Genomic DNA, 24,902 nt, shown 5'->3' on the forward strand with positions numbered 1-24,902 from the left:
ACACGTTGTAGTAGCTACTGCTGATAAGTTGTTACACGTTGTAACAGCTATTGACGATTAGCTATTACAACGTGTAATGAGTAATGTCTATTATCATTTTAAAATATTTTATTTTTTATTATTTTATATTTATATTTTATATTTCATTGGATATAGGGTCGGATATCCAAATAACTGACAACCCGTCGGATATTTAATACATAATAACCGCCGGATATAGGGTCGGATGTAGGGTCATATATTACATTATCCGATCTAGTAGGGCCGGATAGTCTTTTATCCCAATAACCGAACCAACCCGATCCGCGATCACCCCTACAAGCAACAATGAGCTAATTTAAAGGTTTGTTAAGCAGTAAATTAATTGGAAATTAAATGCATGATACCGCTCTTAGTGGTGTAATTTGATTACTAATTAATACCACCAAATTAAACCGAAGACCCTCTCCATAATACATCTAGTAATATACACTATATTTGTCATACATAAAACTTAAAAACATTCCATGCACAAATAATTTATGAAATAATTGATATCTAGGAGCATCGGTAAACACAAGAAAGATGCATACTTGAATTAAATGGTCAAACTAAAACAATTGGATTTTTTTTTATAAGTAATGAATGACCTTATATACAATGTATCTACTGTCATGGCTCAAACATATGTATGAATCTTCCCATATTCTAATCATAATTTCTCATGATCAATCGACCAAACACCAACAAAAACTTAAATATTTTAATTAAAAATATTTAAATTTATATATTTAAGTTCAGTTGAAACTGAACCAGGCACAACTAGCTAGTACAGCAGTCGTCCATACAAAAGAAAATTAGAGCAATATTTATAATTGACTTTGTAAAACTAAAAATGAAAGGACAAGCTACTAGCTTCATTCAAATAAAATGTTTATAATCCCTTGAATTCACTACGTTAATTAAAATATGTGCAGATATTTTGATTATTCACTCTTTATCTTTGTCTTTGTCTTTTTTTTTTTTCTTTTCTTGTATAGGATTTAATTAAAACTCACATGCTTAATATAGATCAAGAAAATTATAAAGAATCCCTTAAAACCTCATTCAAAGTCTTTGTTCCTCGTTGAACTTGTAAGTTCTTAGTGACTTACATCTATTTTTTGGGGGCAGCTTTGGGAGCGACTTTAGTAGTAGTGATCACCCTCGTGAGGGGTGGTGGTGGCAGAGGCAATACTCTTGGTGGCAACTCGATTGGTGTAGACAGAGACTTTGGGGGCTTCGGCCCGTTGAAGGTCTCATGGGAGGATGTGATCGGTGGTTGAGCGGATGGTTGGAGCGAAAGCAAGAGGGAGGAAGCACATGCAAACGTCATCATCAAAACCATCACCACAAGAGCCATTGTCGAAGATGAAGATCATTAGTAGGTGGGAGGAGCTTATAAAAGAGAAGAGGAGGGGCAACACATGTGAGTTGGCATCGGCAGCCATGTGAACCAACGCCGACAACTTCCATGTGAACAGTTACCCTTGCAAAAAAAGACAAGGACATCTTACAGATGACAAAACCTGTTAGGTTGAAATGAGAAGCTAAATATTAATAAAGATTAAAAATATTAAATATGTATAATATGTTTAATATGAAACCTAGTAAATATGTAAAATAATTTAAATTTGAATGAAAATAGAAATAAATGTATTTTCAGGAAAAAAAATCAAAAAGTAAATATTATGATTGTTTGACGGAAAATAAATAATAAATATTTATTTGAGTACAATATGATATTAAATTTTCTACTTAGTCCAATAGACTTTAAATGAGTCACAATTATTGGGCCGGAGAGATGAGTAGATCTGATGTTAAAATTAAAATATTTTTGTAAGTTAGTTTGATGGGTGATACAGTTTGTTTAAATATAGGATGATACTATCAAAAATTAAATAAAAATTCTATTTCAATTAGCGTGAGCCACAAGTCTTTGAGGCTAATGGTCAATTTGTTTTGATCGATAAAGAACATTTCATCAAACTAACTCTTAACTTTGAAAGAATTGAGAAAAAAAATACCCCCTCCGATATGGTGGGAAAACTTAAGTGCTAATTTCAAATAATAAAATCATATGGGTTAAGACTAACGATCTAGAATGATGTCTACCATTTATCTAGCTTCTCCTAAATATCAATCAAACTAAAAGAGTCTCTCCTATGTGAACAAACGTTTCACAAGTAAACTCATACAGCTCAAGACAATGTGTATCAACAAATGCATCATGAATTCTTCTTCCTTTAGCCAAGATCTAACACCAGGATGTGCCTGTCCTCCTCACCAACCTATCCCCATTTGTCTTGAGTTATATAGCTCTTCCGATGACAGGACCTGAGCTCTGATGTAGGTTTGCATGTAAGTCATTACTGATGCCTCTGCGATCATTCAACAACTAGTTAGCCAAAATTCTTCTGTGAGTGAAATTTCAATGTTCTGATCTTAAGCATAGCTAGATCTACGATGTACTCCACACTATTTTTAAAAACAGTTTTAAGTGTATGGATTGCTGATACACTGCCTCATGTTTACTTTTATGTTTACCCTAGAACTGTGTCTTATTCGTCATCCATTTTGACAGTTAAGGTTGTTGGTTGCTACTCGGAAAGCCTATAGGTTCCACTGTACAAAAATTTTGTACAAAGGTCTGAACCTTTTCCTAGCTACCATGTGTTCTTTTAAATTAAATTTTGGATCTCCTGCGGAACTTAACACGTTTGATCCAAAACTTAATCTATTTGTTCTTTTAGGTTTTGACTTGGATCTCCTGCGGAACTTAACACGTTCGACCCAAGTCTCCTTAAGTTATTAATTCCATTAAATATCAATTTCCATAAAAGGTTCCCAGTACTGACGTGGCGAGGCACATGGCCTTCTTGAATATGGGAGCAACCACCACCGACTAGACAAAACCTTTAATAGAAAGCTAATATTTAATTTCCTAAAATAACTTTAGGTTAACCAAAGAAAACAATCAAATCACAAGGAAAAGAAAGAAACAAAAGAACACAACTTCGAAAAAACATATTCGAAATACTAGAACGTAAGCCTCTTGTATTTGGTATTATTTCCATAAATAACTAGCATGATGCGGAAATAGAAATTACTAGTTATACCTTGTAGAAAAACCTCTTGATCTTCTACCGTATTCCTCTTCTAACCTCGGACGTTGTGTGGGCAACGATCTTCCAAGATGAGAAACCACCAACCACCTTCTTCTCCTCCAAGCAAGGTTCGGCCACAAAGGGAAACTTCACCAAGGAGGAAAAAACAAAATACTAACCAAGCTCCAAGAGATGCTAGCTTTCTCTCCTTCTTCTTCTTCTTCTCCGAGTAGTATCCGGCCACCACAAGAACTCCAAGGGAGAGGAAGAGGTTCGGCCACCACAAGAGGAAGAGAGGGAGAGGGTAATGGCCGGCCACAACACCAAGGAAAAAGGGAGAGAAAACAATAGAGGTTGTGTCTTGTGAAGGCACCCTCACCCCTTCTTTTATATTCCTTGGCCTAGGCAAATTAGGAAATAAATTTTCCTTAATTTCCTTAACATGATTTAATTGAGAGAAATAAAATAAAATTTCCCCAATTAATTTGTGATGGCCGGCCACATCATTGGAATACAAAAGAGGACAAGTTTTAATCAACAATTAAAACTTCCTAATTTGTTTCCGGAAATTTTTAAAAAATAAAATTTCTCTTTAAAATCTCTTCATGGTTAATAAAAAGAAATATCTATAATTTTAATTTTATTAACATGTGAATAATTTTAAAGAGAAAATAAAACATCTCTCCAATCTACAAATAAGGAAAGAGATCTAATCTCTTTCTTTAATCTTTTGTAGATCTTTTATAAGAGAGATATTTTAATTTTAATTCTCTTTAAAATATATCTTCCATAATAATAAAATTAAAATTAAATTTCTTTTTAATTTTATTTGGCGGCCCTACTAGCTTGGGTTCAAGCTAGGCCGGCCACCCTAAACCGCCGGCCCTAGCTTAGTTCCCAAGCTAGCTTGGCCGGCCTCTGGGTGGGTGTAGAAGGTGGGTATAGGTGGGTATAGTACTCTATAAATAAGAGGCTACGATAGGGACCGAGAGGAGGAATTGGTTTTGGTCTCCGATAAAATTAAGCATCCGTGTTCGCCCCGAACACACAACTTAATTTTATCAATGATAATTCATTCCACTAGAGAACTATCATTGAACTACCGCACCAATCCCAAATTACATTTTGGGCTCCTTCTTATTATGAGTGTGTTAGTCTCCTGTGTTTAAGATATCGAATGTCCACTAATTAAGTGAGTTATTGACAACTCATTTAATTAATATCTAAGTCCAAGAGTAGTACCACTCAACCTTATTATCATGTGGACTAAGTCCACCTGCAGGGTTTAACATGACAATCTTTATGAGCTCCTCTTGAGGACATTATCAACCTAGTATCACTAGGACACGGCTTCCTTCTATAATCAACAACACACACTATGAGTGATACCATTTCCCAATTTATCCGGATTATTGATTCATCGAACTAAATCTCACCCATTGATAAATTAAAGAAATAAATATCAAACATATATGCTTGTTATTATATTAGGATTAAGAGTCACACACTTCCATAATAACTGAGGTCTTTGTTCCTTTATAAAGTCAATATAAAAGAAACGACCTCAAATGGTCCTACTCAATACACTCTGAGTGTACTAGTGTAATTATATAGTCAAGATAAACTAATACCTAATTACACTACGACTTTTTAATGGTTTGTTCCTTTCCATTCGGTCGTGAGCTACTGTTTATAATTTATAAGGTACTGATAACATCATCTTCGTATGTGACACCACATACTATGTTATCTACAATATAAATTAAATGAACAACTACAAACAAATGTAGATAATTAGACCAAATGTGATTCTTTATTCATAATGAATGTTTACAAAGCTTAGGCTTTCAGTATACACTCCAACAATCTCACTTATACTAATGACTAAGCTATCTTCTACCATACATCCGATTCCCATTCCCTCCACATGCCGATCAAAAGCTTATGGGAAGGGCCTTAGTGAAAGGATCGCCAGGTTATGCGATCTTGGCGATGACAACTTCTCCTCGCTTACGATATCTCGTATCGTGGTACTTGCGCTCTATATGTTTACTCGCCTTATGGGCTCGTGGTTCCTTCGAGTTTGCAACTGCTATTATCACAATAAATTGTGATGATTTTGGGCAAACCAGAATCACATCTAAGTCCATTAGAAAGTTCCTGAGCCATACCGCTTCTTTGGCTCCACATACTCAACTTCCATGGTTGAGTCGAATTTCTACTTAACACTCCTCCATGAAATGGCTCCACCTCTAAAGTAAACACATAGCCTGATGTAGACTTACTGTTATCCCTATCCGATTGGAAATCGAATCCGTGTAACCCACGAGGAGCAAATCATCCGCTTGGTAAACTAGCATATAATCCCTAGTCCTTCTCGTGTACTTTAATATATGCTTTACTGATAAAGTCGAATCTGTCACATCTGCTAATCAAATTGTACAAATATGTCTCGTGTATAACATACATTAGGCTTCCTACTGAAGCAGGAACCGCTTTCATGTCCTCTATCTCTTTTGATGTCTTTGGAGACATCTCTTTAGATAGAGCTACTCCATGTCTAAAAGGTAAGAAAACTTTCTTGGAGTCTTGCATGCTAAAACGAGCAAGGATTGTATCTATATATGAAGCTTGGGATAGACACAACATTCTTTTCTTGCGATCCCTTATAACTTTGATCCCAAGAATGTGTGCACATTCTCCTAAGTCCTTCATATCAAATTGTTTGGACAACCATACCCTTACATCCGATAATACCTTGACATTGTTGCCAATTAACAAAATATCATCTACATATAGTACAAGAAATACCACCACGTTTCCGTTACACTTCTTATATACACAAGACTCATCCGGACTTTGAATAAATCCATATGACTGGATTACTTCATTAAACCGGATGTTCCAAGATCTTGAAGCTTGCTTCAGTCCGTAAATGGACCGATTGAGCTTGCATACTAGATGCTCTTTGCCTTTTTCAATAAATCCTTCGGTTGCTTCATATGGATGTTCTCTTCAAGACTTCCATTAAGGAAAGCTGTCTTGACATCCATTGCCAAATCTCATAATCCATATGAGCGAGAATGGATAAGAGTATCCGGATAGACTTAAGCATGGCTACCGGTGAAAAGGTTTCCTCATAATCGATTCCCTCTTTCTGAGTGTACCCTTTCGCAACAAGCCTAGCTTTGAAGGTTTCTACCTTCCCGTCCCTCTTTTCCTTTTGTAGATCCACTTGCATCCAACGGCTTTTACACCATCGGTGGTTCTACTCAGACCTTATTAGAGTACATGGACTCTATTTCAATTCATTGCCTTTTGCCAAGATGTTGCATCTATATCTTGAAGTGCTTCGTCATATGACTAGGGATCGGGTTCATGTTTCCAGGGATCAAGTCCAAGACTCTCCCAAAACATGAATCTTCCAGGTTGCCTACAACCCTCCCTATGACGAGGCATTGTCCGTGGTTGTGTATCATGTGTGACACGTGTTGCGGTCTCTTGTGGTACTTCATCTTGTCCTGTTGACTGAAGTAGACATGTCCTCTCTAAGTTCTTCTAAAACAATTTTACTCTGGGCTTGTGATCCATTATATAGTCCTCTTCTAAAAGCGGGCATTGGTGCTAACAATGACCTTACGTTTTTAGGACTATAAAATAAACCACCTTCGTTCCTTTGGGATATCCTACAAACACGCGAACTTCTGTACGAGATTCTAACTTATCTGGTTTCAGCACGTGTGTTGGACTACCCCATATCCGAATATGTCTTAGGCGGGTTTTCGCCCATTCCACAATTCTATGGGAGTAGAAGAAGCGATTTAGAAGGTACTAAGTTCGAGCGATATCTTCTGTTTCGAGCATATCCCAAAACAATTTGGTAATTGAATAACTCATCATTGATCTAACCATCTCCATAAGTCCTATTCCTTCGCTACACCATTACATTTGGGGTGTTCGGTGAGATAATTGGGATTGAATCCGGACTTCGATAAGTAATTCCTAAACTCTCTAAGAGGTATTCGCCACCGCGATCGGCGTAGTGTCTTGATACTTTACCTAGTCGTTTCTCCACATCGACCTTGTATTCTTTGAACTTATCAAAGCACTCGGACTTCGGCGCATTAGGTAAATGTATCCATATCTTGAATAATCGTCTATGAAAGAGACAAAATATTCAAAACCTCCTCTTGCCTGGACAGACATAGGACCACACAAATCAGAGTGAACCAACTCTAACACTTCTTTGGCTCTATACCCCTTGGCCTTGAACGGCCTCTTGGTCATTTTACCTTCTAAGCAAGATTCACAAGTTGGAAAATTTTCCAACTCTAATGAACTTAAAAGTCCATCGGCTATAAGCCTCTGAATCCTACTTAAGTTAATATGACCAAGCCTTAGATGCCAAAGATATGCTTGATTCATTTCTGAAGGTTCTTTTCTCTTATTAGAATTAGAAGATGAATTATAAATTTCCATGTTTTGCTTTGTGGAAGAATTTGGATTTAAAATATACAAATTGCCAACTAATGCACCAGAGCAGATAATCACTTTATTTCTTTTAATAACTACATCGTTACTGAAAGAAACTGAATATCCATCTAAAAACAGTTTAGAAACTGAAATTAAATTCTTTCTAAAACTGGGTACATAAAGATAATTTCTTAAAACCAAATTTCTATTTCTACTAAAAGATAAGTAGACGTCTCCCACTGCAATAGCTGCCACCTTAGTAGCATTGCCCATGTAGACAGTAATCTCTCCTTCAGATAGTCGTCGGGTTTCCTGGAACCCCTGCAAGGAATTGCAGACCTGATCAGTGGCTCCCGTATCTACACACCAGGTGCTAGTAGATAACACCGCTAAACATGTTTCAACAACTAGAGTATGAGATATACCTTTGTTTTGGTTCCTACGAGGACGGTCAGTCCTGCCTGCTTGCAGATGAAGCACTTGCCCTTCGGCTTCTTCATTCCAGCTTTAAATCCCGTACTCTGAGATTTATTCACTTTCTTTGCTGAACCATCTTGTTTCTTCTTCTTCTTTCCTCTCGGTTTAGAAGTAGAACCATTTTCAGCATAGTGAATTTGAGCATTGTGATGAAATAATCCTTCTGCGAAGTTCCGTCAGTAGTTTCCCTAATGAATAAATCCTTTTATTCATATTATAGTTCAGTGGATGCTCAAAACTTCTAGGTAGGGTTTGGAGGATCATATCGATCTGGGTTTCCCATCAATTTCTCCTCAAGGATCTGTATTTCGTTCGGATAAGCCATCATGTTTAGGATATGATCCCTTGAGTACCCTCTTGCATGGTGGTCGTCATTATCTTTCTCATAGCTTCTTGTCTAGAAGCCCTATCACGATGACCAAAGAGTTCCTTGAGATTGTTCATAATATCATGTTGGTAAATCTTTATGTTGATGTTGCAATACATTTGACATTGAAGCCAAAATGTAACACCGTGCCATCTCATCTGCTTTTACCCATTTCCTATGATATTCAATCTCCTCTTGGGTAGATTCACCGATGGGTGCATCAGGGCAATGCTCGATCAAGACAAATTTATAGCTTTCAGCAGTAAGAACAATATCCAGGTTTCTTTTCCAATCTATGTAATTTGGTCCAGTAAGTCTATTTTGTTGAAGTATGATGGACAGTGGGTTGAAAGTCATCCTAAGAATCACAAATAACTTTTGGTCGAACTCTAAATTTAGAATAATATTGATTCCTCAAACAATACTATTTTAAATTAACCAACACCTTAAAACACCGTGAATTTTGTATGCCACGTTAGTGTGGATATACAAATTCAACATTTGTAAAGGAGGGTTTTAACCCATTAATTTTATTATCTTGTCAACCTAACTTTTGACAAATAAAATCAATAGTTGGTATTATTTGGTCACACAAATAATAGCAATGACTCCGTTGGGGAGGATACTATTAGATGTGTCTAAGTGTACACCATTACTTGACACTAAGTCCATTAATAAGATTATGCCCCTTCGTTGGGGAAGATCACACGCTCTTAATTAACTTCCTATAGTCATCCAAAATGGAAGTCCGTTCTAGTGATCCGCAAACAAGCTCATCCGTTATGGAGGAAGGCACTCAGAGCCAACGCGCAAGCTTGTTTGCATCACTTACAAACCAGTAATGGAGACCATGGGATTTACTTAAAATTCCTCTCCCACTTAGTTATTTATAAATGAGGAATTTTAACTATGCTAGCCTACTAAACTTGTAAACTAACATGCACACACCTAATATAAAAGCAATAGAAAATCTAATTTTCAACTATTATGGCTTTTATCTTTAATTGTCCTCCGTGTGTTGTCATCCAAGCTGCTGCCATATTTGGCCACCGCCTTGCTCCTTGTTCCGCTGCGCCTCTGGTCCTTAGAAGGTTCCACGCTTTGCAAGATTCGATCCATGACATAAATAGAATTTTACATTTTGATCCTATATTCCATAAAAGGAATGTACATGTATCTAGATCAAAAATAAAATCCTAATAAAACTAAATCACTCCTGTTTTTTTTTATACAATCATGCACACACATATAAATTGCCCTTGACATGTCCAAGGGTCCAATCACACATAATTAACTAAAAGCCATAATAGTTGGATCCTGCATCAAGAAAGTTAGCACATCCTACTATTAACCTGCCTAAATTATGTATGACATGTGCATAATTAAACTAAATACCAAATACACAGAGGCAAAACCCTAGCTCTGATACCAATTGTTGGTTGCTACTCGGAAAGCCTATAGGTTCCACTGTACAAAAATTTTGTACAAAGGTCTGAACCTTTTCCTAGCTACCATGTGTTCTTTTAAATTAAATTTTGGATCTCCTGCGGAACTTAACACGTTTGATCCAAAACTTAATCTATTTGTTCTTTTAGGTTTTGACTTGGATCTCCTGCGGAACTTAACACGTTCGACCCAAGTCTCCTTAAGTTATTAATTCCATTAAATATCAATTTCCATAAAAGGTTTCCAGTACTGACGTGGCGAGGCACATGGCCTTCTTGAATATGGGAGCAACCACCACCGACTAGACAAAACCTTTAATAGAAAGCTAATATTTAATTTCCTAAAATAACTTTAGGTTAACCAAAGAAAACAATCAAATCACAAGGAAAAGAAAGAAACAAAAGAACACAACTTCGAAAAACCATATTCGAAATACTAGAACGTAAGCCTCTTGTATTTGGTATTATTTCCATAAATAACTAGCATGATGCGGAAATAGAAATTACTAGTTATACCTTGTAGAAAAACCTCTTGATCTTCTACCGTATTCCTCTTCTAACCTCGGACGTTGTGTGGGCAACGATCTTCCAAGATGAGAAACCACCAACCACCTTCTTCTCCTCAAAGGTTCAAACGAGGAAACTTCACCAAGGAGGAAAAACAAAATACTAACCAAGCTCAAGAGATGCTAGCTTTCTCTCCTTCTTCTTCTTCTTCTCAGTAGTATCCGCCACCACAAGAACTCCAGGGAGAGGGAGAGGTTCGGCCACCACAAGAGGAAGAGAGGAGAGGATGACCGGCCACAACACCAAGAAAGAGGGAGAAAACAATAGAGGTTGTGTCTTGTGAGGCACCCTCACCCTTCTTTTATATTCCTTGGCCTAGGCAAATTAGGAAATAAATTTTCCTTAATTTCCTTGACATGATTTAATTGAGAGAAATAAAATAAAATTTCCCCAATTAATTTGTGATGGCCGGCCACATCATTGGAAGGCAAATAGGACAAGTTTCAATCAACAATTAAAACTTCCTAATTTGTTTCCGGAAATTTTAAAAAAATAAAATTTCTCTTTAAAATCTCTTCATGGTTAATAAAAGGAAATATCTATAATTTTAATTTTATTAACATGTGAATAATTTTAAAGAGAAAATAAAACATCTCTCCAATCTACAAATAAGGAAAGAGATCTAATCTCTTTCTTTAATCTTTTGTAGATCTTTTATAAGAGAGATATTTTAATTTTAATTCTCTTTAAAATATATCTTCCACATAATAATAAAAATTAAAATTAAATTTCTTTTTAATTTTATTTGGCCAGCCCTACTAGCTTGGGTTCAAGCTAGGGCCGGCCACCCAATATAGGCCGGCCCTAGCTTGATTCCCAAGCTAGCTTGGCCGGCCCCTTGGGTGGGTGTAGAAGGTGGGTATAGGTGGGTATAGTACTCTATAAATAAGAGGCTACGATAGGGACCGAGAGGAGGAATTGGTTTTGGTCTCCCGATAAAATTAAGCATCCCGTGTTCGCCCCGAACACACAACTTAATTTTATCAATGATAATTCATTCCACTAGAGAACTATCATTGAACTACCGCACCAATCCCAAATTACATTTTTGGGCTCCTTCTTATTATGAGTGTGTTAGTCTCCCTGTGTTTAAGATATCGAATGTCCACTAATTAAGTGAGTTACTGACAACTCATTTAATTAATATCTAAGTCCAAGAGTAGTACCACTCAACCTTATTATCATGTCGGACTAAGTCCACCTGCAGGGTTTAATATGACAATCTTTATGAGCTCCTCTTGAGGACATTATCAACCTAGTATCACTAGGACACAGTTTCCTTCTATAATCAACAACACACACTATGAGTGATACCATTTCCCAATTTATCGGGATTATTGATTCATCGAACTAAATCTCACCCATTGATAAATTAAAGAAATAAATATCAAACATATATGCTTGTTATTATATTAGGATTAAGAGTCACACACTTCCATAATAACTGAGGTCTTTGTTCCTTTATAAAGTCAGTATAAAAGAAACGACCTCAAATGGTCCTACTCAATACACTCTGAGTGTACTAGTGTAATTATATAGTCAAGATAAACTAATACCTAATTACACTACGACTTTTTAATGGTTTGTTCCTTTCCATTCTGGTCGTGAGCTACTGTTTATAATTTATAAGGTACTGATAACATCATCTTCTGTATGTGACACCACATACTATGTTATCTACAATATAAATTAAATGAACAACTACAAACAAATGTAGATAATTAGACCAAATGTGATTCTTTATTCATAATGAATGTTTACAAAGCTTAGACTTTCAGTATACACTCCAACAAAGGTTTGATGACAATGAGTCATTCCAATATCAATAGTAGAAACTCACCGTCTTTATTTAGCTTCTTCAATAGCTGTTCTTTTGACAAAGGGCATACATTCTTGCAGCAACTGCAAGTTTTCCGTACTGCCCAACCATGGTGAGCAGCAAACACCTTTGCATATGCTACAGTTGCGGGGTCCCTCGGGGAATTTTCACTGTGTTGGCAAAGAACAACGTGAAAAAGAATTAAAACACTTGCTGCCGACATCTGTAATAGTTTATTATCTAAACGATCTTCAATTTAATACATACTAAATCACCTGTTTTGAAGGAGGAGTTTGCAAAGGTCTACTAATATTTACCATAACTGAAGTTTGAAAACCAATTCTGCAAATTTTAGAATCATTTGCATTTTCTGACAATGAGATGAAGTTTATTGTTCAACCGGCAAAAGAGAACATATTAACAAGATGAAACACACAAATGCAGCAACAAAACTACAAGAGGAAATACATACTAAATGTCAACTTAGGTTTCAGCAGAGATATTTATCGGATCAATTTTGAAGAAGCAAAACATAATGTTCTTAAGCAACCAAGATGTGCAAAGAAACACCTGAATGCATACTGAATAGGAAATGAATTGTTTCAGATGATCAGAAAACAACATTTTGGAATTCTAATACTATGGACTTAATTCAATGACTAAAAACTGATATTTAATTTCATCATTTTAATGTTTTGTTTGAAAACATGAAAGTAACTTTGTGTTATTATTATAAATAGTTTACAGGTAATTTCTGAACCCCGCAAATATGCAGTCTCGGTACTTAATTGTCATGCTTTTGTAAATTTTAAGATGGATGATTAGTCTACCCATTAAAAATATGGCTTGAAATGCTCATAAAACCGGATTAGTTTATATTTCAAATTGGCAAATCCTTAACTACATGTAAGAATGATTTATGATGGAGATCATTATTTCGGTCAGTTACTAATGGATTTGATTTGAACATTCTTGTTGATTGTCATTCTTTCTTTGAAGCTTAAGTTATCATTGTAATGTGTTTGAATTTTGTTTAAGCATGATTTGAACTCGTTGGCAAATGTATGAAGAATAATCTAATAATGCTTTCAAATATTTTTGAAGTATAGCCGAAGCTAGTTGGAATACAAAACTTTAGCCATCCTTTTATTTTGTCATCATATAATGTTTAGCATGCATATTACAAATGGAAAAGAAAGGTATGAGTTTATGTCCATACTCTTTTTCAAGAATCTGCTCAAACAACACCTTGACCATGTCAAGTCCACGCTTAACTCTAAGTAGATTACGTGAATGGCTGCCACCTTATTTCACACGATCCTGTTGAATATCTAACTCAAGCAAATTGTTTAAAGTTGAGATTGATTTTGATGTTTCATATAAATCTTCAACCTATATTCAGAATCCACTAGAAAGTGATAGAAAAGAAAGAAACCAGTTAATAGATTGGCATCTAAAAAATAGGGTAAAACCTCATGATAAGTGTGCGCATAAGCATAGATAACGCTTGGACTTGGTTATGGAGGTTTCCTTTCTCCTCAATGCATGGCTTTCTAAGCCAAAGCTAATGCAATTGAAAATGGGATTAAACTAGAGATGAGACCAGTGTTGTCACTTGCCAAAGTATTCAGGTGAAATGAAGCTGGTCACATCAACATGATGAAACTTGGTCTGGAAAAACTCTTAAGATATAGTTTGTCTTCTTCAATGGAAGAAATAATAAAAATTCATCTGGTAAATACATCTCATAAGAACATGCTTTTTCGTCTTCAATACATGTTGCCCATAAATACATGGAGTCGGCATTCAATGTCCAAACTCTCTCGATATGTCATTTTGCATTGCACCTTGTGCAACAACAACGCAAGCACCAAGCTGCAAAGTAATTAAAGTACAAGAAGCAATGAGCATATTATCAGTATAGGTATTAAAGTGTTTTCAAAAATATTAAAAATGTAAGTTGTCTATAAAATTATCTACCCAATGCATTATCATCAATCTATTAAATATCACAAGGTAAACACACAAAAACAACAATGAATCATGAAGTCACCAAGGAAGGAGTATATAACAAGTCCTCTTGATTGCCTAGCAAGCCTTTGAATCATTGATTCTGTTGTGACTAACCACATGCTCAGTGTAGAAACTGCTAGATTGTCATCCATCATGTTTTTATGTTTGTTTTTCTTCTTAAAAGTTCTTAAAGATGTTTTATCTTTGTTTTGGACAATCACACTGGTCTATTGCCTAACGACAAGATGGTGATTGACACATGAGATGGTGATCAACACAGTGTGAGAGTGGTAATCTACACAACGTCTAGATCTTTTCCAAATTCAAGCATAACCATTGACTTCTAGATCTTTTCCTTGTAAAAATTCAAAAATTAATATCTAGTTTAAAGTTGTCTTAATGTACTATAGCATAAATCTTGTGAATTAGCTAAGCAGAGTTGAAGGTACATAATGACACTTAAAAAGTCTTAAGTCATGTTGAGAGGGATGTCTGGAAATACTAGGATAAAATAAAGACTTATATACTAATATTGAAGAGCAATTAGGTGTAGTTTTCAATTGATGAAAAATGAGTAAATGGCTATTAGAATGCTAGGTAAGGATGGAGATAGACTAATAATAGCCGGTGCTCACTTTGGAACTTGAATCACAATTTCACACCACATGATCAGCCAAGTCTCCAAATTAACTCTTACAAAAAGAGTATGACGTAGATTCATATAAATAGGTAATTTAGCTAAGTCTCCAAATTAACTCTTACAAACTTTGATAACCTATCATCTAAATATAAAGTTTTACCTACATAAAATTCCATTAAAAGTATATTTAACCTCATCATAACATATTCTAATTTCATTATCCATGGCCACTTAGATTTTTACCACTTTCTTAAAATAAGATAATGGAGAAAGAAGCATCTTATTATTTTCATTGGTTGAAAGTTCACTATCAAATATCCTTCAAGCATAGAAGCCTTTTACAGCAGTTTAAGCACTAGATTACAATGTAAAAAACAATAAGAATATCGTTTTCAAGTGTTGTGTTAAACTACTGAAATCAGGCTCCGGGTACCTGGGTGTGGATAAAACTTTATCCACACCGCAACGGATCGCAACGGCCTGGTCGGGATAGACTTTGTTGGTCCGGGCGCCTGGAATGGTTCCCGGTGCCCAGACCGTGCTAACTCAGCCCCTTGCTTAACGAGGGCGCTCGCCGACCTCAGAGCACCTAGGGGGTCCGGGTCCGGGCGCCCGGACAATCAACAACTTGTTGACTATTCGGTTTCTCCCCATTCTGATTCCGTTCGCTTCGGTGATTTTAGCCATCTAAAATAATGCTCACTCGATCTCATTTTCCAGCCTTCTCGAGCAATCCTTCTGCTTTAGGCTCTCGTCTCTCGGAAACACCGCGCGCTTCCTTCTCATCCGCCAGTGTACTCTTCCACAGCGCCTGGTCTCTCAGACGTATCAATCTCGTTGACTATCTCTCGTACCGTCCTCGCTAGCTACGTCTTTCGCTCGACTTCCCTATGCTCTTAAGTTCCTTCACACTTAGACACAGGGATCAAACCACAACATGACCTAACTTGACTTGGTTGATTACATAAAACTACCACGGGATACTTATAATCTCCCCCTTTTTATGTGAACAAATCAAGTTAGAGTAAACTAGACATAAAAGACTTGGAAAAGAATTTTCGAAAATCAGATTTTTTTGTGATTTATAAACTAGTTTTTGAAGAAAGAATTTTAAAAATATATTGTCATTGAAAAATTTTAAAAATATTTATAACAGTAAAACATTCTTATCCAAGATAGTGATAAAATTTTCACGAAATTATGAAATTTGATTTAAGCAATAATAAATAATTTTCGATATAAATTTATATTTATTTAAAAAAATACTTAAAAATAATTTCCAAGCTCAAAATATCGTAAAATTTTTTTTGAGAATATAATAGAGCACATAAAAAATAAATTTTCAAAAATTTGTAATATTAAAAGTTAGCATTTAGATAAATAATTCATATAAAATTCAATAACGGTCTAAATATTTCATAGAAAAATAATTTTTTTCATAAACTCTACAAAATATTTTTAAATAAAAAATATAATTTTTGTTAAAAAATTTATAAAAAATAATTTAACGGTCAAAAAATTATGAAAATTTTTTCTATGATAGATAACATGATAAGTTTTCACAGAAAAATAAATTTTGCAAAAATCACGCCGCAAAATATCATTAAATAAAAATATATAAATTTTGTTAACAAATTCATAAAAAATAAGAAACGGTCGAAAAAATTTAAAATTTTTCTACAAATAGGAAATAAAATCATCTTTCTTAAAAATTAATCTCTAATTAATTTCGAATAGAAATATTACGACACAAATTTTTGCTCAGATATCTGTGATTACTATTTTTTTTTCCCCCCACTAGTCCAGCAACCCCAGTAGATATATCCGAGATATCAACCATAATCGTATTAGCACTTGCTGATCCTGATCCAACTTGGTTGATTTGTTTTGGGTTCTGCTGAGTTTAACAAATATGATAGTAGGTAGGCGATGCAAATAGAAAAGACAATCATGTGGGCTAGAGATGAAAACGAGGCAAAGGAGGGAGAGGTCTACTAAGTCATATTTTTTGAACTAATAGTATGTAGTCTTATAAACACTGAAATATAAATTAATTATGTTTGGTAGAAGCACTGAGAAACAGTCAATATACAAGGAAAATATGAAACATGACTTCTTGGAGTGAGTTAAATTGAAGTCGATTGCTATGATGCAGGTTTGCTATCACTAATGTATTGGCACTAGCATATATGATTTTAAAATTTTTTTTTCACTAGATCTTGTGAGTTTAAAATTCACAATCAGAGTATAGTTTCTACATGGAACATGGTCTGTGTTGATTGGCAAACATCTTTAGTCGTAACGCGTGTATTCAATGGATTACTATGCTTATGGAACATTAAATTACGAGGATATACTGAAATTTATACCTTTGCTACTGCCATCTTTTCTTTTGCACTACATGCCTCCACTGAGCAAAGGAGCAGGCTATTGACGTCAATAGAGAGACTCAACCATTCTATTGAAAGAATAAAGGAGGGCAGAAGGACAGTGTTAGAGACTGAGGAGCTCGGTGTTTCAATTCTTCAAGACTTGCATCAACAGCGACAGTCTCTTAGATCTGCAGTGCACAATATGTTTCTTTGCTAATTATCTTTAGTTAATACTTTGTCTCTCTAGTTGGGCTATTCTACAGATTTTATGCTTGCATGGATTAATACCAAATGAACCATCTCAGCATCCATTTGTGTACATAGTATTAAATATGTCATGTCAATTTATTGTGCTTTTCACCATCACCATTTAAGACCGTTCATTTAAAAAAATCGAAATGGAAAAGGCAACCCATGTCCTAGATAATTGCCTAACTTAGCTTGTAGGCACTACTTCTGAAATTCTTTAATCCTTGCTGAAGTATCGTTCACTAGTTTAGGGAGTGAAGGATTTATAACCATGCTGACTAAATCCTGCTTTAGGACATTGAATGTATCCTCTCTGCTTGCATCCTTCAAGAGACGTCTTAAACTGGATATCCTCTCAATCAGATATATTTATAACAAGCCGATCTCTATAATATATTTGAATCATTTTTGAGAGGGATGTCAAGGACTAATCAATAAATATGAAATATTTCATATTTATCAATATTATATATAAATAGAGAGGGTTCGGCAGTAGTGTATCTAGATGAAATCTCATTTTTCTGAATAGTCGATAGCATGCATAGTACCCGTTCATGTGCATACCAAGTCCTATACATAACTGAAACCGTGCCAATTGGTATATATAACACCAAGTCAACATAACTCCTAGTTAACACGATAAATGGATGAGCATTTCAGGTAAAGTCGGTTTGGAATGCATAAACCTACTCGACCATCATGTGTTGGTCAATCAATTTTCAGACCATTATATCTTACGAATCAGACACACAGTGACACATCTGCTCATATCTGCATTTGAACATCTTCTTTACAGATTTATATCATTCAATTCATGTTCGTGCAGAATACTAGTTATCTCGATTCAAAGAAAGGCCTTGGAATAGTAGATGTGATCTCTAGTGCATTGTCAAATGCTAATTTCGACAAACAACCAAATAAGCAAGTTTTCATCCAAATCTAATGACATTCAAGTCCTCTTTGCATTCAAGCAAATTCCTGGCTACACTTGTGTGCTGACTATTGAGGAGACCATCAGTGATGCTCAAAAGCCAACTGTTAGTGAAAGCAAACAATTTGTTGTGATCTTCAATTGTCATTGACATAGCCTCCTTTATCACTGGCTTCACAGATGTCATCGAGAAGATGCACGCAACAAACATTTTTGTTCATGTTTCATTCCTCAGAATGAGTACTTGGCAATAACATTTGATTACTTCTCTGACCCCATAGTTGAGATAGTGACACTGGTTACAAAGTGTTTATATATATATATATATATATATATATATATATATAACTCATAAAATTAGTGTCAGAATTTGTTGGGTTGTAAGAAGAGAATCATATTGATCACCATACCTTTATATATACAATTAATATTTCAAGATGGTAATTATCTTATTTTAGGATGTTTAGTAGTTTTGATACTAGATGAGTTGTTTTAATATCATCTCATCAATTTGATTCGATCAGTTCTGCATTAATATGATACCTTAGCTTTTTTCAGGCAACATCAATTTGATATCAAAGCGTCCTCGTGCTCCATATTCCGTCAGTTTATTAGCCATCTAACTAAGATGAAGGCTACTGGTCGACCCAAAGCCAACCTATCTCCTGTCTAACTGAAATTAGTTGACCCTACTGATTAATCAATTGAATCAGATGAACACTATCAATTATGTTGATATCAAAGGCTAAGAAAATGTTGGATTACTATAATCATTGGTTACTAAGACAATGAGATATATCAGATAAATTTCATGAAAATATCTTTGAATCTTTGATACTCAGAATTACAATAGTGTTCGTCTGAGTTTACTTGAAATTGTTATATGGCATATCACCGATAGCGTTGCTTAAACCGATGGACACAACTTACCAAGTTAAAATCGCCTCCATAACCGAACTTCATGATCTAGTCTGATCAAGAATTCTTACTTGCTGAAAAAGGCTTAGAAAACTTTAATCCAATGGTTCTGTTGGGCTTACGTCAGATTTTATCATAAAAATTATGATTTATTTTGTGAACCTCTTTCAATGGATCTTGTGGCAACTCTACATTCTATCGTATCAATAAAGGGTTTATCTCCATTACACTCCTACCTACTTCTCGTAGAACTCTGTATCTGCCCTTTAATGTAGATATGTAAGTTTTATGCTTTGTTGATTTTTTGAATACTCTAGGTGGGACAGTACTTTTGTCTTGTTGTAGTCAATTACTCCAGGAACTCTATATTTCTGGAATTTTTTTTTTCTTCATATACTGTGTTATGCTGAGGCGTAACACAGTATCGTCAATTAATTTTGTAATGCCTCAGTTCTGCTTCGAATGTTATGTGGGATCTCGGTTACAAAAGAAAAGAAAATGTACGGTATTTAATGTACATGATCAAATGCTTGGTAATTTAATGTGGTAAGGCATTTCATGAGCTGTTTGCGCTCTCCGCTTTAGGCCGCGAGCACACCGCACCACCTTAAATGCAGGGGGGTGTACTGGCGACGTTTTTAACGTCAATATTAATCTAACGGTGAGGGTATGGTGACACCATTTTTACTTCTAGATCCAATAGTCATTTTAGAATACCACGGAGAATGAAAAGTCACCTCATAAGTTATCCCTGCCAAAGCTTTTAATGGTGGTGATTTGATGTTGGCTGTTTTTGTCTAGCACACTCATCAGATGGTAGGAAGATCCCTACAATTGACGACATAGAGAAACGGTGCAATACCACCATTAGAGTCTTCTTCTAACTATTTTCGTTACCTTTCGCTATTGGGTTCTTGCGCTCTTCTCCTTTCTCCATCTTCTATCTTTTATCCCTGCAAAGATGAGTAAGTTGTGACTCCTTCAACTGGATTTTTCCCTCATTTTCTCTACTCTTCCACTTCTTTTTTCCTTTGCAACTATGACTGCTAGTAGATCCTCCATCAGGTGGTATGAGACTCAATGGACGATTCTTCCTAAAGCTTCAAAACCCAAACTACGGGAGCTTTACGCCATTCCGTTAGACCATGAGATTAGGATTCCCCGACGAGATCATCGACCTAACATTCCTCCTCCCAGTTTTACTACTTTCTTCTATGGTCAATTGATAGATTTCTCATGCCCTCCTTCATACAAGATATAGCTCATTATTTCGGTATCTCAACTGTAACCCAACTACCATATGATTTGCGGTGCATCCATCATCTTCCGGATATTATGGCATTCCCCTTAACGAAGTTATCTTCCATTATCATTTTTACATTCAGCCTCCCGAACCTAAAACCTTCATTTTATTGCCAGGAATAAATGTAAATTTTTGGGTGACTGTCCAACCTCACAGAAAGATCGATTCTTTTTCATTAAACGGCCTAAACCCTTTACTTGGCTTACTCTCTGGTTCGACGAACTCCACAATCAACTTAAGTTGGGAGACTACAAATCGGAGCTAGTATACTTGGAGACGACCTTCATTCTTAAGAATCTAATGTTCAACGCTATCCTCTTGGTGGAGAATGAGGCGTTGCTTCATCTGGTCGTGTTCAGCTCAAAAAATATGCCGCTGGCCTACAGCTTTGGTGAGATTTTCATGTCTAGTAGTTTTCTTTTTGTATTAACTATCCTTTCTTTGTATTGCCAAGCAAACTATATATGACGCTTCCATCAGCAAGAAACTGAACTGGGAGTTGACTCCAACAACGACCAGCTCATGTCGATGGATAGAGGAGGGGTGTCTTATCAGGCGCTAGTTTATCTTCCTTGTTTGACAATCACAGCTTCTACCCATGTGACTGATCTAACGGAGTCGCCTGAGGCAAGGGCTCCATCAGAGTTTCGCTCTTGAGAAAAAAGGTTAGTCCTACAACAATCATCCCCTCCTAACCTTTCTGCCCCCGGTGGGAGTCAAGTGCATATTCACGAAGGAGAGACATTATCGAGAGTCTGGAGGCCAAATATCTCCTATGGACGACCTTGCATAGATGGCTGCTGAAGCGGGGCTGCTGAAGCGGGAGCTGCGAAGAATAAATTGATCCTGTTAGACCCTCTCAAAGAGCTTGCTTCAACGCCTTCATTAAGGAAGAGTGACCCTCTTTCAGCGAGAAAAATTCACATTACCATCAAAGACACAGCTCGGGAGATGCGTTGTCAAATGCGGGAGCGAGAGCTAGGGAAAATCCCTCAAGCCACTAGCAAATCGCTTCCTCTCCCCTATGTGCCAACTGAGACTTTAGACATTGGTCAGACATCTCCTCCTGCCAGCGCTGAACAGGGTACCCCTCTAACTTAGCCTCTCTCAGACTCGAGTCAGCCAACGAACAGAGGGGACTTAATCCCTCTCTTGAAAAGCAATTAAAATATTATATGGAGGATCTGATACCTAACATGAGTATTCTTAAGATAATGGAATGCTCAACTTTCTCTGATCGGAAGGTATCACATTCTCCTTATATTATTTCAATTGCTCTTCAAGAGAGGGACTGAGTCCCTTCTGTTCGCTAGTCGCCTCGAGTCTGAGAGAGGCCAAGTTAGAGAGGGAATCCAGTTCAACGCCGGCAGGAGGAGACGCTTGACCAATTTCTAATGCCTCTGTCCAGTTGGCACATAGGAGAGAGGAGGCGATTGGCTAGTGGCTTAAGGGATTTTCCCAAACTCTCGCTCCAGCATTTGACAACGCATCTCCCGAGCCCTCTTCAGCAGTCACCTCTACAAGGTTGTCCACAGGAGATATTTGGCCTCCAAGCTCTCGATAATGTTTCTCCTGGGCCTTGCCTTCGTGAATTTGCACTTGACTCCCACAAGGGATAGAAAGATTAGGAGGGGATGATTGTTGTAGGACTAACCTTTTTTCCCAAGAGCGAAACTCTGATGAAGCACTTACCTCAGGTGACTTTGTTAGATCAGTCACATGGGTAGAAGCTGCGATTGTCGGAGAATATAGCATCACATAAGTGGTGGTATTGGTGGCTGACTCAGACCCTTCGATATTAACGATGTTGGACACCAGAAAAGGAAGAGAAACTAGCATCTGATGAGACACCCCAGCTATCCATCGACATGACCTGGATGCTGGTGGAAGTCAACTCCCAGTTTAGTTTTTTGCTGATGGAAATGTCATACAAAATTTGCTTTGCAAGACAAAGAAAGGATAGTTAATACAAAAAAAAACTACTAGACATGAAAATCTCACCCAAGCTGTCGGCTAGCGGCACATTTTTTGGGCTCAACCCGACTAGATGAAGTAGCGCCTCATTCTCCACCAAGAAGATGACGTTAAACATTAGGTCCTTAAGAATGAAGGTCGTTTCCATGTACACTGGCTCCGATTTGTAGTCTCCCAGCTTAAGTTGATTGTGGAGTTCGTTGAGCTAGAGAGTAGGCCAAGTATATGGAATCGATCCTTCCATGCTTTGTTGGTGGTTAGATAGTCACCTAAAAATTTACATTCATTCCTGGTAGTAAAATCAAGGTTCCAGGTTCGAGAGGCCGAATGTAAAAATGATAATGGAAGATAACTTCGTTAAGGGAAATGTCATATATCCGGAAGATGATGGATACGTCACAAATCATACGGTAAGAATTTGGTTGCAGTTGAGATTCAGAAATAAACCCTAACCCCGAACCCTAAAACCATAAACCTTAACCCTAAACTCCAACCCCCAACCCCCGAACCCCTTAAACCTGAAACCCTAACTCCTAAACCCTAAATCCTAAACCCGAAAACCCTAAAAACCCTAAACCCCAAACCCCAAACCCTAAACCCTAAACCCTAAACCCTAAACTCTAAAACCCTAAACCTCACTCCAGTGACTCCATATGGTGCATTGAAAGAGTATTCCTTGACAAAGCAAGGGCGAGACACATAGAAATGAATCCTCAAGATAAGGGACATATTCTTTACATTCGTGGATAGAATGAGAATAGCGGATAGATAAAGACTCTATCACTTGTTCTAGAGCGTAGTTTCGAATAAATCCAAGAGTTGAGGAGCACCTCCGACATTTAGGACATGTAACTAGGAATCCTTTCTCAAATTGCAAAGTGTCCATTTTAACTCCCAACAAAAGATCAACAACATATAAACTCAAAGAAGGACCTGGTAGATAGGTGGGATGAGACGGCCGTTGCACAGAGCACATCTAAGGATATCGAGTTTTATCCTCACCATCGTCCACTCTGAAGGACTGGATGAGTTTTATACTCACCGTCGTCCCTCAAGTTATGATATGAACATTTACATTTATCAAACATATTAAGCAGCACAAAGATGTCGCCGTCGTCGTCATTGCTTGCATTGAGCACTAGTAATGGCTCCGCTAGAGTCATAGAAACTCGTAGTGGGATATCATAACTGAAGTTGTAAATTGTGAAGTTGTGCTCCGTCGTAAGGTGTTGTACCAGGGCTCCATATGGTGCATTGAAAAAGCATTCTTTGACAAAGCAAGGGCGAGACAGATAGCTACATTCCTTTTCATGGTTTGAAATGAATCCTCAAGATAAGGGACATATTCTTTACATTCGTGGATAGAATGAGAACAACGGATAGATAAAGACTCTATCACTTGTTCTAGAGCGTAGTTTCGAATAAATCCAGGAGTTGAGGAGGAGCACCTCCGGCATTTAGGACATGTAACTATGAATCCTTTCTCAAACTGCAAAGTGTCCATTTTAACACCCAACAAAAGATCAACAACATATTATCTCGGGAAGAACCACAAAAGATCAACAACATATAAACTCTAAGAAGGACCTGGTAGATAGGTGGGATGAGATGACGGTTGCACAGAGCACATCTAAGGATATCGAGCTTTATCCTCACCGTCGTCCACTCTGAAGGACTGGATGACTTACTCTTCTCTTCCATATTTTCAGTTGAGAGACTGGATGAGTTACTCTTCTCTTCTATATTTTCAGTTGAGGGGCTTGATGAGGTACTCTTCCTTCTTCTCTTCTTCCTTTTGCCACTGGAGTGTTTAATTGGCATGGAGGTCAAGCGATGGAGCACCGTCGTCAATGCAGGAGCAATTAGAAGAAGGCGAAGGCGAAGGATTCTGCAACTAATTTAATGTCTCTTTTTTTTGCTTTAATACATCTTGTCTCTTTAATACGTCTTGTGACCTACAGATAGACAGCTTTTGAAATTATTTAAGGCATGTGACTGGATAGCATATCAATAAAAAGCCACAGTGTGATGCCGTTGCCCATTCTCATGATGTTGCCTTCAATGTGATTGTCAGACGAATGGGTGGGGCGAGGGTAGGAAGTTAATGTGAAGCAAATGTGTGATGAGATCCGATTGAAGCATACGGAGAAAAAGGTGTTCAACCATCTGGATTCTGTCATCTTGGTCCAAACCCGTAATATCGTTTTAAATCTGATTTAAATTTATTAT

The 24,902-nt window shown here is 36.7% G+C and overlaps 1 protein-coding gene and 1 pseudogene across 6 annotated transcripts in view; both read right to left on the minus strand.

The window, feature by feature from the left end:
• Window positions 1-2,301: 2,301 nt before the first annotated feature.
• On the minus strand, window positions 2,302-13,665 carry LOC122040354 (annotated as a pseudogene).
• Window positions 13,666-13,853: 188 nt separating this feature from the next.
• The window catches only part of LOC122040417, a 31,814-nt gene continuing 20,765 nt past the window's right edge, over window positions 13,854-24,902 (minus strand). For 3 of the 6 annotated variants that reach the window (XR_006128594.1, XR_006128595.1, XR_006128596.1), the window contains exons 8-9: window positions 17,296-17,486; window positions 13,854-14,148 (exon numbers count right to left, since the gene is read on the minus strand). The gene's annotated coding sequence lies outside the window, so the exon portion shown is untranslated. The remainder of the gene's footprint in view (window positions 14,149-17,295; window positions 17,487-24,902) is intronic. The other 3 variants (XR_006128597.1, XR_006128590.1, XR_006128591.1) reach the window with 3 other exon arrangements.

This window comes from Zingiber officinale, chromosome 2A, assembly GCF_018446385.1.
Source record: "Zingiber officinale cultivar Zhangliang chromosome 2A, Zo_v1.1, whole genome shotgun sequence".
Lineage (NCBI taxonomy): Eukaryota > Viridiplantae > Streptophyta > Magnoliopsida > Zingiberales > Zingiberaceae > Zingiber > Zingiber officinale.